Below are 14224 nucleotides of genomic sequence, written 5' to 3' on the forward strand. Positions count from 1 at the left end.
TTAAGTTTCCACCCCAAATAACTTCCAACGAGCCAAAGAGAAAACCCACAGGAGCGTTCAACTACAGTTGTGCTCATTAGCCTATGATTAGATATGTTTGCATAGAAAACTCCTTAAAATATTTTTGTGATGTGCAATAGTTGTCTAAGACTCTCAAAACACTACTGTGGATGTGCTGAATTATACTCCACAGGCAAATTCATCTTCGGAACAGCTGCAGGTTAGTGGTAAGGCATCTGCCTTGCATGCAGATGACCCCAGGTTTAATCTCTGGTGTCTCTACGTAGGGGCTGGGAAAGACCCCTGTCTGGAATCCAGAAGAGCTGCTGCCAATCAGTGTAGACAGTAGTGGACAGCATGACCACCTGACTTCCCTCCAGCTGAGTCCCTGCTGCATGCTGCAACAGTAAAAGGGGAGGTAGAGGTGGGCACTGCATTGGCAGGAACACCAGATTGGCTGGCACCATGCCCCTTCTCCATCCTGGTACACAGCAGCAACTCAGCCGGAGACAGGTCAGGTGGCAGGGGGATCACATAACAAGCCTAAGCCAGTTTCTCCTGCTCGCATCTTACATATAAGTAGCTTTACACAAATATCACAACAACAAAAATTCCTTCCAGTAGCACCTTAAAGACCAACTAAGTTAGTTCTTGGTATGAGCTTTCGTGTGCATGCACACTTCTTCAGATGACGAAATATCACAGTTTGTAAATACTAGTGGAACAAGCTGATCAAACAGAATAGGGTTACTTGTGCGTGCAGAAGCCCTGTTGTCAAGAACAACTGAGGTAATACTGAAAGCTTGTACATGGGTTAAGAGTTTGCCCCTGGATTTTGGTCCCTCCAGATGAACATTTTGTTGGTGGAATCTGCAGCATGCTAGAAGTTTATTAGTTGTTCTGCAACGCTATCACATTATTGCTATCTAGAGGGGCTACTGCACAATGAAAGCAGGACAAAAAAAACCCAAACCCAGGACACTTGTAGTATGAAAAGGTTACAGGATTTCAGAAAGAAATCACGGCTAAGCACGAATTGGAAACAGAGTAGTATAACTGCCCCAAAACTTTTGCAGGTGCAAATCATTTTGAAAGCCAGGTTGCTTACGACTGCCCTGACAGCAATAAAAAGGATGTCTGAAGGGGTCCTTTGGGTACTAAAATATTGATAAATACCCTATTAGCATAAGAGCTAAAAGTATGGTTTAAAGTAAAGACTGATCCAACTATTAACTGCTGCTGGCAATCATGTGGGTAGAGTGCTGTTGCAGAGTGCTTTGGGGCTTCCCCCAGGCATCTGGTTGGTCAATGTGATTCCAGAATGTTGGACCAGATGGGACTTCCATCTGATCCAGCAGGCTCAGCCCATGTTCCTAACTTTGGCCCCAGCTGGAATCCAGCTTCCTTTCCCCTCCCAGCTGTGTCCCTGGGAAGTACTTCCTGATGCAAGCTACGCAGGAACTGATTGGAGTTGGAAGAAGCAAAACATGTGCTGTCACAAGCTGTGTAATGGGTAAAAACAGCAATTTCTAGCCTCAGTCCTTGATAATATGCTATGTATATGCACATTCTATGCTCTGGTAACTTGGGTGTGGAGTTTGTGAAGAAGATCATTGTGCTTTGGTTTGACATGCATTTCTACTCCTAGCTTTGTGCTGGTGGCACACAGTTTGTACTAGGGTGGATTGTGCTAGAATTTATAGCCGTGGCTTCATATCCTCAGGGTAGAGGCTGGGGCGACCTTCTTCTTGGGTCAGAATTCCATCCCAGCCTCTGCGTTGGTTGCCTGGCTTCTCATATTAGCAGCCCACAAACTCACTGACTTTTTAGATGTGGTGGCAGAGCTGGAAGTTGCCAGCATTCAGATCTTGGTTATATGAGAGGCCAAGTTCCCGTTGAAGAATGGATGGAGAAAGCTGATCAAAGGGAGCCTTTAGGGCCAGATACTGCCAGTAAGCCTGATGTTACCATCCCCTGGATTAATACATGGCGCAATCCATATTCAGCTCATTATCAAATCAATAAATGCATAATTAGGGAAGTACTGCAGCCTGGATTTTTGCCCATTCCCGCCTCATAACAGAAATCAATGTTCTCTGCCCTGTAACTCCTCACCTAATAACATCTTCCCCTCAAGTCTTCCAAATCTGCCTTAGCTAAGATAAGGCACTAAGAAACAGTCCTGTTAAAAAGTACAAGTAATGAATGCATGATGCAGACCCACTCCAACTCTGAATTTATATAGGATATTCAGAAACCTTGTAAATTAATCAATAGCACAGCTACCTGCTGAAATTAATTATGTGATTGTGCTGTATAAAATAAAACTGCTGCAATATAAAAAAGGTAGTACTTCTTATCAAAAACCTCCTCACCTGCAATTGGAAGAACTGCAACCACTGCAGAAGACTGCGTGCCCATTACTATACGTGTGGTGATCAAAAGCCCCCAGCAGCTCTCAGACATAACAACAGCAGAAATTTCAGCCTGGGAACTCTTGCTCTATTCCTTTAGTACTTCAATGTCAGATTGTGGCTTGGTAGGTAGGAAGTGAATGAGCACTAGTGAGCTTGTCCCACTGTCAGCCCAAGACATTTTTCAACCTTAATGGAGTGTGTCTGCACTCCTGCTAGGGCCAACTCACTTTAAATTGTTGAAGAATGCTGCAGCCAACCAAAAACACTCTCCAAATATAGACAAAACATTGTTCCCTCTCTGTCTCTTTTACACATGCATACACACAGAGACAGCCTTCCTTTGTCTAAGTGAATAAAACTGCCATTGTGTCAAACCTTATTTCCTCTTCCTACACACACAGCTATAATGTAAGAAATTTATTTTAGCACTCCATGCCCTGGACTTTTATGCAAGGTTTGAAATGCTTCTACACCACAGCTTCTGATTTTTATTAGGTGAAATCCATTGAGGATGTTCCACTCACGGAACAACATTTGATCCAACTAAGGCATCTACTAATGTTAAGAGAGGAGAAGGCCATTTCCTCCTGTTTCTCATTCCCCCCTGCAGCCCCCCCCCTTCCATGCTGTTTTGGAGGGCCCTCCACTGAAACAGATTTTCAGGGGGTTTCAGCAGCAAGGTGACATTGGCTGCCAATATGCCCCCAGGTCAAGTTCAAGGTTCTTGTGTAAATTCAATGAGCCCTAAACAACCTGGGTCCAAATTTCCTTGAGGATTGTCTGATCCCTTGTGCTACACCTCAGTCACTGAGTTACTCCAATAGAGAAGCTTCTGGTGGTTCCCCATGCCCCTGAGGTTCAGTGTGCCTTCACTAGGAACTAAGTCTTTAGGGTGGCAGGCCCTGCTCCATGGAACTCTGATTGTAGAACCACCCCTGTCTTGTTTTAGATGTCTTCTGGAAACAAGCCATCACAATATGAATTTCTCTTTAAACCAGCCAGTATCAATTAGTGTTTTTTAAATGTTTTAAATTACAATGCAGAAATCTTAGCTAAAGCATCCATGACAGATGACCACCCAACATCTGCTTAAAAATCTCCAAGGAAGGAGAGTCCACCACCTCTCATGGGAGTCTGTTCCACTGCTGAACAGCTTTTCCTGTCAGAAAGTTTTTCTGAATGTTTAGTCAGAATCTCCTTTCTTGTAACTTGAAGCCAAGTCATTGCCTTGAGTCCTACTCTCCAGAGCAGGAGAAAACAAGCACGCTCCCTCTTCTGTGTGACAGCCCTTAAGATATTTGAAGATGACTATCATATCTCCTCTCAGTTTCCTCTTTTCCAGGTTAAACATATCCAGCTCCTTCAAATGTTCCTCATAAGGCTTCGTTTCCAGACCCTTGATAGTCTTGGTTGCCCTCCTCTGCACACGTTCCAGCTTGTCAACATCCTTCTTAAATTGTGCTGCCCAGAATTAGTTAGACACAGTATTCCATGTGTGGAATAGAGTGGTACTATTACTTGATCTGGACACTATACTTCTATTGGTAGTGTAGATATATACCATGGATATTTATAGACTGGCTGTATATGTGTGTGTGTTGTGAGCCTCCTTTTTATATTATGTGAAAGAGCAGGCCAGGTTATGAATGTTCAAATAAATAAGCAAAGTAGCTCAGTTAACAGAGAAAATCACCCAAAATATTAGCACAGAGATTTGGGCCCTGATACCTAATATTTTTGTGCCTGTTTGTAATACTGATAGATTATTCTTGGGGCAGCTGCATATAGCTTGTGGACATTTTCAACTTCCAACTCTCACAAATGAATAAATACAAAATCATTCCATTCTAGCAAGAATAGTCTGAATGAACAAAAAGTTGCTACATAGATAATAAAACAGCAACAACCCAGCATTCAGTCCCATTGGGTAGTGATTGTATTGATTTGTGTTAAATCAGGGCTAAATATGATGCCCGCAGAGGACTCAGCGCTGAGAATTTTGTTGGTGCACTGGGAGGGGGAGTCCCACCCAGCACAAGTTGGCAAGGTGATTGGCCCTGATAACCAGCTATGCTGCCAAAGGGGACAGCTGATATATCCTGTAGGTCCATGACTATAGATCCAGGGACAGATGCTGAGAATTGCCCAGAGTAAGAAAACAAACAGAAAAATGATAAAATAAAACATACAGATAAAAATGTGCTTGGCAGAAGAGTCTATTAAGAAGTTCACAAGTAAAAACAGAACTTGAAGATTGTCTTAGTTTAATGGGACCTAAATAAATTGTTTAACTGATTATGATGTTGATAATGAAACATAGTGGGGCTTGCCCTTCCTGAAACAATACACGCAGTGGAATTATTAAGACTATTTTGTAAATGCTTAGACATATTTTTGATTAAGCAGTATGTAACCTTTGCTAAATAAATAAATTAAATGGATCGAGATGTAGCAATGAAGCTCTCTAGTCAAATACTGTGTACAAAAATGCATATTATGGGAAAGTGTGCATAATAATGCATGTGTTCATGAAAATAACATATAAAATGTATTATATTATTGGAGATTGCTCGCAAAAATGCGTTTCAAATCTGTGAATCAGGAGAAATGCAATTTAAAAGCATGGCAAATTTTCATGAGGACTTACATTTTAAAAAGTCCTCGAGAATTTGCCAGCGTTTTAGTAGCTTCATTTAAATATGGCTCTGTGTAACAATAACTTGCTTGTGCAGGATTCCACATGCTCCTTAGGATGCTCCGAAGATATGAATCCCTGATGTGGTAATGCTGGAGGGACCGGCACTGGCAACCAGCGCCTAAGCATGACCCTGACCCCCTGGACCCCTGCATCCAATACTCAGTTCTTGGTGAAATTTCTGCATTTCATTTCTGAGGTTAGGCTGGCCTCAACGAGAGCCAGGGCCTTTTCGGCTGTGGCTCCGATCTGGTGGAACACTCTGTCACAAGAGACCAGGGCCCTGCGGGACTTGACATCTTTCCGCAGGGCCTGCAAGACAGAGCTGTTCCACCAGGCCTTTGGCAAGGGCACAGCCTGACTCCCTCCTTCGGCAATCTTCGCGGAGCTCTGGCCCAATGGCTGCCAGTGGCTTGAATTAATTAATTTTAGAATGAATGATTTTAGAGTGTTGTTTATGTTGTACTTTTGTACTGTTTTATTGTTGTTAGCCGCCCTGAGCCCGGCTAAGGCTGGGGAGGGCGGGATATAAATAAAATTTATTATTATTATTATTATTATTATTATTATTATTATTATTATTACCATACCTTAGGCAAAGATATTTTTTCAAAACTATTCTTTCTTTCTTTCTTTCTTTCTTTCTTTCTTTCTTTCTTTCTTTCTTTCTTCATATAAGGAGTCTTTTATTTCAACTCACATTGAGGGAGAAAGGCGTTTTCCATCAAAACTGACACACATTGTCTCAGGACCCAACTGCATGTGAGGCTGAACACATTACTTAGAAGCAGGTCCGGTTTTATAGGTTTAATACTAGGCATGCACATCAGAATTTGTTGTCACTGCAGCAAATGTGAAGAGGAAATTTCGCCATCCCCATCTGTGATCCAAATTAAAATTACTCCTGACCCCAAACTGCTATTAGCCTTTAAAAACATTCCCCTCCTTCATGTGCTTTAGTCTCAATGACAACCATGGGGCCTCGTCCTAACTGCTGCCTAACTAACTACAGTCATACCTCAGAAGTTGAACAGAATTCTTTCTGAAAATCTGTTTGACTTCTGAAACATTCGACTTCCAAAGCGTGGCTTCTGATTAATCGAAAGCTGTGGAAGCCCCATCAGACTTTCGGTTTTCAAAAGAACATTCGAAAACCAGAACACTCACCTCTGGTTTTCGATCATTCGGGAGCCGGAACATTTGTCTCCCAAGGCGTTTGGTAGCCGAGATACAACTGTATTGAGTTTTTGGTTTCAGTAGGTCTTACGATCAGTATGTACAGTAGTTCTAAATCTTGAGTTGACAAGACACTGGTAAATATGCATGAGAGAGCAATCTTGTATTGACACGAACTTGAAAGTGATGGCTTAATTGACCTTTTCCATCCATGGGCAATAGCACTTTTATTAGATGAAACTGCCATTCTGTTTGCTTTTGTCAGAAACTCACAGAGAAAGCATGAGTTCATTGAACCAATATCTGTTGGCAGGAATGTGCAAGCTCTGGAACTCACAGAGTTAGTTCATTAATGGGCAAGATGAGGTTGGGGGGGGGGGTTTCCCTATAAAACAAATAAGCTTAATTAAGAAACCAAGCACTGCAATCATGTCAGATGAAAAGTAGGAACCTCAGCTAGCCCTTGCCACATGAAAACACATACTGTTGGGGAACAACGTTGCAATGATAATTTGAACCAAACTGTTATCATAGACTCATGAGGCTATGGTAACTGTTTGGTTGGAGCCAAAACAGCCTTATTGCCACACAGAGGGCATTTTCACATGGGATGCAGCTGGGGAGGGAAGTGTTAGCCCTCCCCTTGCAATTCTCAGTGATTTCCACCAATAATTCCCCACCATGCTGCAATTGGGCTTGAAAACGGTGTTTCATTGGATCCAGTGAGACTGCAAATGGTTAAAGCCACCTACCCCATGCCAGGATCTCTATCTAAACTGGTGGTCTTGGTCCTGGTATTTGTGAAAGGTAAGACCTTGAAGGAAAACAATATGAATAATGTAATGTACAATTTAGCCTACAAGCTCCATAGCCAATGAGAAATGAGGACCAGGAAGGGCTATGTAATAGTTTGCTATCTATGGGTCTTATCTGCTGTTTCGAGTGACCAGATACTCCTCAGCTTTACTGCTCAATGGTTTTTGTGCTGCTTTTTCAGTTTAGAGTTTAAAGAATTTTAAGGTATTTGTTTGTAAGCCACCTTGGATAGACTTTTGTTTTGAAAGTTGGCATATAAATCCTTACAATCCTTAAATAAATTCAGCAGCTGTAGATTCTCTTTCTTCTCTTTCTGCCTTCGGTGGAGTTTCCCTACCCTGACTTTGTTGAAATTACTGACACTAAGAACAGAAACTCTTTGATTTCACTGACCCTTGACCTTTCGGGATAGGGGTGCTTCTCTGAAAGGGGTGGCACTGGGGTTTTCCTTATTATTTTTTGCAGAATATCTAACTGAATGAAGGATAGTCACTTACACAGCACATGTGCTTATTAATATGTATAAGCATGAACAAATATATTACAGAAATATATCAAACTGCGGTGGGGGAGAATGAGACCAGGTGGCTTCTCAGTCTGCTCCTTAGGTGCTAAATGTTGGCTGGCAAGATCCAGGTGCCTGCAGGTCTCCCTTCTTACAGTTTTTATATTTAAAACATACAGGACTCAAATTTATTTATTTTACAACTTTTTATGCCGCTTTATAATAGTAAAACATCAAAGCAGTTTGCAAATGAGGAACTATCCTTTGCAAACTAGAGCACCTGGCTATCCTAACTATATGCATGCTATTAGATTATTTTTATGAACACACATGCTTATCTCAAATATATTTTTGTTTGTTATGTTGAGTATTTCATTTCTGGATCCTTGCCTTTCCTCTAGAACTTTACGCCCCTAGACAGCAATGAGTCTTTTATAGTGCTAGGCTTCCACGAAGAGTTTTGCAATGGTTTCAGAAAAATCTTCGCTTTATAATGAATATACATCAGGCAGCAAAAGTAAATAGCCACACACTTAGCTTTATGGTCGCTAAATTATTGAACGCTTGGGTTGTAAGCACATTGCCGTTACAAATTACAGGCAAACAAAAGTTTGGAAATTATCGTTTAAAGTTGTTGTTGCATATTAATCTTAATGAGCAAAATGGAACGGTATGCCCGTTTAATCCCAAAACACTAGAAAGAGACGCACTACTTCTTGCTCGCTTTTATGACTGGTTGCTATTCCCACTGCTGTTGTAATTCACTCTATTGCTTTTCAGTGCCAACAACATTAAAATCTCATTTCTCCTAAAGTATGTGTGCCTTTCTAGGGCTCGATACTCCCCACCTCTACCTATATCAAGAAAGGTGGGGGAGAATAATACAATAAATGCCTAAGTATTTAAGTATGTTATTGGGGCAACTCAAAAAAACTATCAGTCGAAATAAAGTTTTGTTCAGTATGCATTTTTCTACTGTAAACAAGCAAAGTGCTGCAGTTTGTTAGCTAATCAGTAGTAACAGATTAAACACGGCTCTAGAAGGCAGGGTAAAGCAAGGTGTGCTGAGCTCCAAGAACTTCCCATTAATTTCAATAGGAGGGACAGGTTCACCTGCACATAGGAATACCTATATGAATGGACTCATTCCACTGAAATGAAAGGGGAACCCTTCCAGATAATGAGTCCCTTGTGTGCATCTTGCCCAGAACAGATAATATTAGCGTCATGATTTCTAACCAATCCACTGGACTTGTAGGCTCACTGAGTCATTAACTACCATATGTAATTCTCCAAATGGGTGAACAAGGCTCCAGTCCTTTACACTATTAGAAACCTAGCCAACTTTATTTTCATTTTACTACCAGATTTACAAGGCCACATGGAGATTAGTCTAACTGTGTATTCAACAGCTACAGACTACAAAGCTCTAAACATTAGCACAGACATCTGCAGAGAAGAAGCCTACACATGATATGACTGCAATGCCTCAAGGACCACCACTCAGATGAGCCAATCCAGACTCTGCAATCATCCTGAGGCTCTTCTCTGACTTTATGAAGCAACTGCTTGATCCAATTGCCTTAAAGTGGCATTGGGTGCTCTAACCCAGTGGGGGTGGTGGGGAATAAAGTATAATTGAGGTGCATTCCTTCTTTTTCATTATTGTTTAGAACACCCAAAGGCAAGACCATTTGTTCCACTCTCAACTCATTCCAGCAGTGACTTGTAACACAAGTTGTTCCAGGTCCTGAGATAACAACATACGCAACTCACCACCATGGCACACAGTCGTATTTGAATGTTATGCAACCTTAGGACCTTCAAAGCACAACCAACTCAGGTGTGCTTCCTTTTATCCTTTCATGTTATTTGCTTTCCCCACCCCAGTGTCATAAGAGACAAAGACCGAGAGCAGAACCCTGTAGATTTTAGACATCTGATTGAGTCATCCTACCTGGTCATTTCATTCACTAGTGTTATCCATTAAGCACCTGTTTCCATGACCTGAAATAAAATAATAATAATTAAGTTCTGATCTCAGTTTTTATGATGATTATAAAAATTCTGTAACAATAAGGGCATTTTATTGGTGTGCATGGTGTGCATATTGCCAACAAAAGAGGAGGCAGAAGATACCATTTGGAAATTGAATGCACAGTTTTAATTAATGTAGGTTTTATTTTTACATTGTAGGCACGAGGGAAACTATTCAGAATCTAGGGCCTTCTGAAGACCAAGATCCTACTTAGTATGTACGTAATTTGGGAAGCTTCATTTCTCCTTTCTATATCTCATTAAATGATCTGTGAATGGATCCTAAGCCTTTTGCATAAAATAATGTTTAAAATGGCTTTTAATCAATCTTCTTGCAATGTAACACACAGACAATTCAGTGACCCCTTTAAGATAAATTATCATTGCTCAAAGTAGCTAAACATAGAAAGTGTTTTTATGAGACAGAATATGAGAATGATTGAAATAAACAATTTTTGTTTTTTTTTAATGTCAGAAATACTTTTTATTTATTAACTTCTTGACAGCTCTTCATTCAAATAGGGTCCTAGGGCATTTTACAAATGCCATTTAAAACACAATAAAGCAAAAATTAAACAATGTAATGATGATAAAACAGTCAACCACCAACATTTTCTAAAAACATTTGACAGTAGTGCTATTTATTCAGTTCCCCTGAATTTCCTCCAAAATGATGAAGCACTTACATAGGTCAAAGTGGCAATAATTCAAAACATGTGAAATTTAATAAATGCAGCAAAGAAATCATAGTTTTGTTGCTTTCTCCATGCAAACTTGTTTTCATTCCGCCACATATTTTACAGAAGTGGGAGAAATATATATATATTCTCATTATAACTGCATGGAGCTTTCTCAGAGCACCTTTGAGAATAAGAAAAAATATTCAGCATTAGCAGGGCTGCAGACACCGTTCTTGACTTCTTTCTTGTTTACAAAGAAATTCAATACCTGAATGTACTGGAGAGAAGGGGGAAATAGCTATAACCCTCCTTTTCTGCCCCAAGCACTTCTGCACGTGGACACTATCAAGCACTGTCACAGACTTCCAGAAAAACTGGTATACTTTCCTTGGACTGACAATGTGTATCTCTGCATCATTAAGGACAAGAAGAACTAATGGCCTCAAATTTTAACCTGCTGTATCAGCATCAGGGACAGAAGAGCAAACATTCATCAGAGATGATGCTGTCGGAAGCATCCAAGCCAAGGTCCATCAACCTGGGCAGTTAGGCAGACATAGCACCTCATATCTGCTGCCCTTTTATACTTTGCATGCTGACTGAAGCATCTGGGCTTGACCCTCACCTGTTCTGAGTCTACGCCAGCTGAGGAATCATACACCTCCTCCCAGAGCTAAGGAGCCCCAGCTAGGCTGTAGGTCTTTGCCTGCCCCAGCTTCACAGAGTGTAAATCCCAAAGCAATTTAGAATACAATGCAACCCTAATGCTCCATCTCTCCGCATTCATTGCTAGTCAGTCCCTTATCCCCTGTGATTCTTGCAGCCTGCCACTGCCTATGCTTATTTAAGAATCAGAATTACCGGTATATCACACTGTGAAAAGAGGAACTTGTTCCCTAGGAAGAGGACACAAGGTTGAAGTTTTTTATCCGCTGCCACTGACAAAGAAAAAGGAGTAGGTCCAAGTTCTGGAACAGTCTTTCCAAACACATTGTGCGTATTTATGAAGTCTGCCTACTTTTAATACTGTATTCCAATAGCAGGATTTGATTTAGAGTTGCAAAATCAGAGCATTCAACACACAACTAACTCGATACTTAATGATAGGTTCATGGTGACTTTTTAGGCAGCTGAAAAGAAACAAAAAGGTCACACTTTGTTACCACTAGACAAGACCTAAAATAAGCTGTTGTGCAGTGATTCTGTTTATTAAACCTACCAAACAATTAACTCCTGTGCCTGCTGACACCTCAGGAGGTCCAACTTATGCTGCACACATATAATAGCCACACTTCTCTAGATACATTATTTCTTAAGTATCAATTACTAAGTGACAGCAGTACAAGGGCATTCTGAAGTGAAAACTCCAACACTTTCCCAACTCATTTTAAAGATGGAAGGATAAACAGTGTATCACTAAGTAGACATGGCTGTAGTCCATGATGCTCCTCATGCATGATCTGAGCACACTCCTGATTCTTTCAGAAAGTTTTGCTCTCAAAAATTGTCTTCTGTATACACACCCACACGCCCTTTCAAATTCCCCAAGTGCTTGCTTTCTGTGTAAAGTGAGGAGTTTTAAAAAATTCAAATTGAGGTTCATTCAATCATGGAATTCCATTTCCTGCAGGTGTTGAGGTATTGAGCTCTGGAACCATTTTATCTCATCTTCTGTTTGACTAAACCAGGAAGTAAGAAAGAAGACTGCTCCAGCAAACTGAGATGGAAAAATACTGGGAAAGGGGAACAAAATTGCATATTGCCACAGGGCAAAGAAGAGACAAGTCTTAAAGAAATGGGAAAGGAGGCATAAAAGAAACAGTGAGAAATATATTGGAGAAAGAGGCATGGCAGGTCCTACCATGGGGTTTTTTTTGTAAGTAAACTTTTATTATGGGAGTCTAACAGTACAAACTCAGTGGGTAGGAAAGAGCAGAACCTAGACCCCATGCTCTAAGAAGGGTCGAGAAAGAACGACCATAAATCAATTACAAGAGCAATTGCCAAGTTCCAAGGGTGCATTCAGATGAAGGGAATCTTGTGTGTGTTTTTCTGATTAAATTTGCAAGGAAACAGCTCTGCCGTTTTTGCCATTTGTATTTTAATAGATTTGTTTTTATATTGCTTTAATTCTATTATAATTACAATTTGATTTGATTTTTAACTATTATATTTTATATGTTCTTAGTCTTCTGTATTTTATCTGTGCTGTTTTAATTTGTGTAAGCCGCCTTGAGTCCCAGTCTGAGGAATGCCAGAATTTGTCTGCAACAATCAGACTGAAGAGGAGGCAAAAGCAGAGAGCACAGCTAACAGCACCTGCCCCCACCAGAGACGGCCACAGGGCAAGCCATAGTGGTGGTTTCAGCATAGAAACTGGGTTTGTTTACACAATGGGTAGAAGAAGAAGAAGAGGAGTTTGGATTTGATATCCCGCCTTTCACTCCCTTTAAGGAGTCTCAAAGCGGCTAACATTCTCCTTTCCCTTCTTCCCCCACAACAAACACTCTGTGAGGTGAGTGGGGCTGAGAGACTTCAGAGAAGTGTGACTGGCCCAAGGTCACCCAGCAGCTGCATGTGGAGGAGCGGAGATGCGAACCCGGTTCCCCAGATTACGAGACTACCGCTCTTAACCACTACACCACTCTGGTAGGCAAACTAAGGCCGGGGGGATCCTGCCCAATCGCCTTCTAAATCCGGCCCGCAGATGGTCCGGGAATCAGTGTGTTTTTACATGAGTAGAATGTGTCCTTTTATTTAAAATGCATCTCTGGGTTGTTTGTGGGGCATAGGAATTTGTTCAATTTCCCCCCCCCCAAAATATAGTCTGACCCCGCAACAAGGTCTGAGGGACAGTGGACCGGCCCCCTGCTGAAAAAGTTTGCTGGCCCCTGGTTTACACCATCATTACCAATTGCTAAAATGATTGACTTGTAGGGGAAAGTTAAAATGCCATAAGCATATCTGACCTTAGTCACATTTTGTTTCAGGCAGAATTTTTCCTCTTATGTGGTCTATGTGCATCAATGTAAAGTTTACTTAAGTGAATAAAGTCACAACCACAGCATACATTTAGAGCACTCTTAACCATTTTACCGCCATGGCTTGCCTCAAAGTGGTCTTTGCCAACTGGTGCTCTACCATGTTTTGGACTACAACTCCCATCATCCCCAGGAAGCACAAATCTGGCCTGAGGTTGATGGGCATTTTAGTCAAACACAACTTGAAGGTACTAGGTCAGTGAACGCTACCGCAAACTATAGTTACCAGGATTCTTGCAGGGTTGCAGGAGTGCTTTAAATGCACGGTGTGGGCAATCTAAGCTTCACAAGAGAAATGTCTTATCCCTGTAGTCCAATTCTGCCCTGCCTGATAATGGATTTCCAGTCCTGTCCATTTTGATGATTCAAAGAATACATTTGGAGTCGAGAGAGAACTTTTTGCAACTCCAGTAAGCTCCTAAAACACCAAAAGTAGATTTTTGTCAGGCTGTGTTCATTTATCCAGCTCTGTTTTTAAAATTAATTGGGTTCTTTGCTCCCACAATGGCTTTAAGAATAATTATCCTATTAACTTCAAGGCACCCATATAATTTTATGTGATCTAACTGTGTTCTTTAATTGTATTGTGAAATTGGTTCGAGATGCTTTATAGGAAGAGATTCATAAATGAAATAAATAATAATAATAATAACTGTATCAATTTTGCTCATACGCTAATGAACACTAAATTTCAGAACTGGGCTGCAAAACTGAATGCTCCCAAAGATTGTAGGAATCCAGTCGAAGGATTAGATACAAATGATACAAATCCTGCCCAGGATTTTGAGTAGAGGTTGGGATTGTGCTTCTCACATAAGACCTCTTCAGACATTCAGCAAACAGAGTATAGGAGCCAA

The 14224-nt window shown here is 40.9% G+C and overlaps 1 protein-coding gene across 1 annotated transcript in view; it reads right to left on the reverse strand.

The window, feature by feature from the left end:
* The window catches only part of GRIK1 (glutamate ionotropic receptor kainate type subunit 1), a 229735-nt gene extending 220118 nt beyond the window's left edge, over nucleotides 1–9617 (reverse strand). The window contains exon 1 of the mRNA XM_077927297.1: nucleotides 9567–9617. The gene's annotated coding sequence lies outside the window, so the exon portion shown is untranslated. The remainder of the gene's footprint in view (nucleotides 1–9566) is intronic.
* Between the last annotated feature and the right edge of the window lie 4607 nt (nucleotides 9618–14224).

This window comes from Podarcis muralis, chromosome 4, assembly GCF_964188315.1.
Source record: "Podarcis muralis chromosome 4, rPodMur119.hap1.1, whole genome shotgun sequence".
In the NCBI taxonomy this organism is placed as follows: Eukaryota; Metazoa; Chordata; class Lepidosauria; order Squamata; family Lacertidae; genus Podarcis; species Podarcis muralis.